This window comes from Sitodiplosis mosellana, unplaced genomic scaffold (assembly GCF_009176505.1).
Source record: "Sitodiplosis mosellana isolate CC-2019 unplaced genomic scaffold, AAFC_SMos_1.0 Smas_scaffold_6150, whole genome shotgun sequence".
NCBI lineage: Eukaryota > Metazoa > Arthropoda > Insecta > Diptera > Cecidomyiidae > Sitodiplosis > Sitodiplosis mosellana.
This window is the reverse complement of record NW_022601391.1, coordinates 1,069,991-1,072,715: the sequence shown is the minus strand read 5'-3', so window position 1 is coordinate 1,072,715 and position 2,725 is coordinate 1,069,991. Positions and strand designations below refer to the sequence as shown.

The following is a 2,725-nucleotide window of genomic DNA, read 5'->3' as shown; positions in this document are numbered from 1 at the left end:
AGAGAGAGAGAGAGAGAGAGAGAGAGAGAGAGAGAGAGAGAGAGAGAAGTGAACTCGAAAAAAGCGTACTGAAATAAAATAATAAAACAAAAATTAAGATATGAGAAAGAAGAAGAAGAATAAGAAGAAAAATAAAATAATATCTATAGTATATGTAAGATGAAAACACGCGCACCGTTGAAGCATATATATGAACAATAGCCAAGGTGCAAAATATGATTATTCTCTCCTTTCTTCTCACTTCTCTTTTCGATCGTGTGCCTTTTTCTGGTTTGTTTGTTTGTTTTTTCATCATATTCTTGCTTCTGTCGGTGTGTCGATTTCCATCACCAGCATTTTCTCGAACACTGCGTCAACATCAAATTGAATTCGTTATCGTTTACTAATTATTATTAACCATATTATTGCTCTATAATTAACCATGGGCTGCAGCTAAAAAGGCAATAAAATTGAAATATAAGCAAAATCGAGTGAATAATATGAGCAAACAAACGATTGCAAGGCAATAACGTATATGATACTCTCTCGTATACTCGTAGAATGCTTTTAGGATTGGCGCGTACCGAATTCAAGCGAACAGCAAGTAGAGATACAGCATTCGAATTCGACGAAAAGAAATCGTGCGTATTTTGCATGCAATAATGAACTCATCAACGCGCATCGCAGAAAGCGACTCTTGCATCGTAGTCCCATAGTGCAATACATTGCACGTTACTTCTTGTTGTCGGCGTGTGTGTGTTTGTATTTGATCTCTTTACATTTATTTTTCTTCCCAACATGTTTGTAGACGTTTATTTTTTGTTTTATTTAATTTTGGCTTTGCGAACATTCATCTCCTAAACTCGGCGCACATTTTCATATTGGAGCGTATGAGCAAAAAAGGAAAAGCGTCGATAAGACTCAATGTCTAGCAGTTCTCCGAAGAATACCCGTCTTCGCGGTACACATTGTTTGGCACCATTCGATTCCATCGAAACTTCTCTTTCTCTTTCCCCTAAAGACACTAAAAACGACATCGACAACGGAGACGTCTTTGTTGCACACGTGTGTTGAGAGCGAGCGCGCGCTCACTTCAACTGTAATAGTTCCACAGAATCCCAAAAGCATTTCTACAAAATATTCGCAACCCAATATATCGCGCGGTATACACACACACACGGACCGCTTAAATAGTAACCAGTTGTAATTTGCGCGATGTTTCGGTCTTGTGATTTGATCTTTACAAGAAATGAAATTTTATTGTATAAATTGTATGCCATGATCTATGCTGGTGATCGTTTTCTTTTCATTTCATTTCATTTGGCTCGGACTGTCTTTGCTCTTAACACATAACGCAGCCAGTTTAGCACTGTTTCGCTGAAACTAAGCCATCGCATTCATTTTGTATCGTATCGTTTCTTTCGTGAAGCGTTAATTCAATATGAATTTAAATAAAAACACTAGAAGAAGAAAAAAAACATTTGAAACAAAAACATTTCTGAATGACGAAACTTACAAAAGAGAAGAGTCACTCGACTCTCTTCAAGTCAAATTCGTTTGCAACGCACACACACACACACACACACACACAGAGAGAGAGAGAGAGAGAGAGATAATGCCTGATTTCTGACTCTTTGTATACTGTTTTTGTTGCTGTTGTGTTTTTCCCCCTGTATTTCAGCCGCAGTGGCACAGATCATGAGCACTTTTCGAACGAGATTCTTTTGTGTTTTGTGTTGTTTATTTTTTTTTCTTGTTCTTCCCTTATGATTGTGCTCCGTCTCTTTCTCTCTGTGTGTATATTATTTTTCGATCGGCTGTTATATCGTCGCTTGAACATGTTTGCTCTTGAAAAGTAAGCCCGTTTTTCGTGTACTCACGAATGGCCAAATTCCTGTTTACAGTTATGAGGCGCAAAAAAATGGTGTTGTGGTATCAGCATTCAACGCGGCGGCTACCTTTTCTTCCGATTTCGACAATGTATGGCTTGGGTAATGCCAGTAGTTCGAGATGTGTGTAACTAAGCCGGCAGATTAAAATCGCCAAAGAACGCAATGCCTCTTACACTCTTTGTTTTTGTTGTTGTCGTTAAGGAAAACACTTGAATACATAAATTTTCGGCGCGGTGCTTAATTTTCAACACGAAACTTTGTCTGGCCATCAACCATTCGATACGACCTGCCAGATAATCTTCGACATTTTTCTTCCTTCCAATTCGGTTGATACTGAACGCAACAATTTGAACGCGCTGATCTCGTGATACAGATGAAACTTAATTAGCATACTGTGCTTGGTATCGATATGAGTCACAAGAGAGTTCATGCACTTCTCTCTCTCTCTTTCTGCTGATTCCACTTTAGAATCGGAACGATTGTGGATGTTGCGTGTTTCATGCATTATTACGGTCAATTTGGTTATTTGTGCTAGTAAAGTTGAGCCGCTACCCAATAAAAATACTATGAACCGTTTGCAAATATCGGCCATTCCATTCGTTTTTAGTTCTTTTTTTATTGTTTTTTTTTATTTTCTTTTCCATATCATTTGATGTCGCAAAACTCGATGCTATATTTATCGCAAAAGCAGAAGGAGCGTCACTTTTGAAAAGGCTTTGAAATTCCTTTCGGAATTTGCATTTAGCACCATTTTCGTTGGAAGAATTAAGCGATGGCAAGAATAGTATGATCTCGCTCTCTCTCTCCCTCTCTCTCTCTCTCTCTCTCTCTCTCTCTCTCTCTCTCTCTCTCTC

At 38.3% G+C, this 2,725-nt stretch overlaps 1 protein-coding gene across 3 annotated transcripts in view; it reads left to right on the top strand.

Moving 5' to 3' along the window:
- LOC129574020 (agrin) overlaps positions 1-2,725 on the top strand; it is a 16,616-nt gene that overhangs the window by 1,518 nt on the left and 12,373 nt on the right. The gene's annotated exons all lie outside the window — the stretch shown is intronic.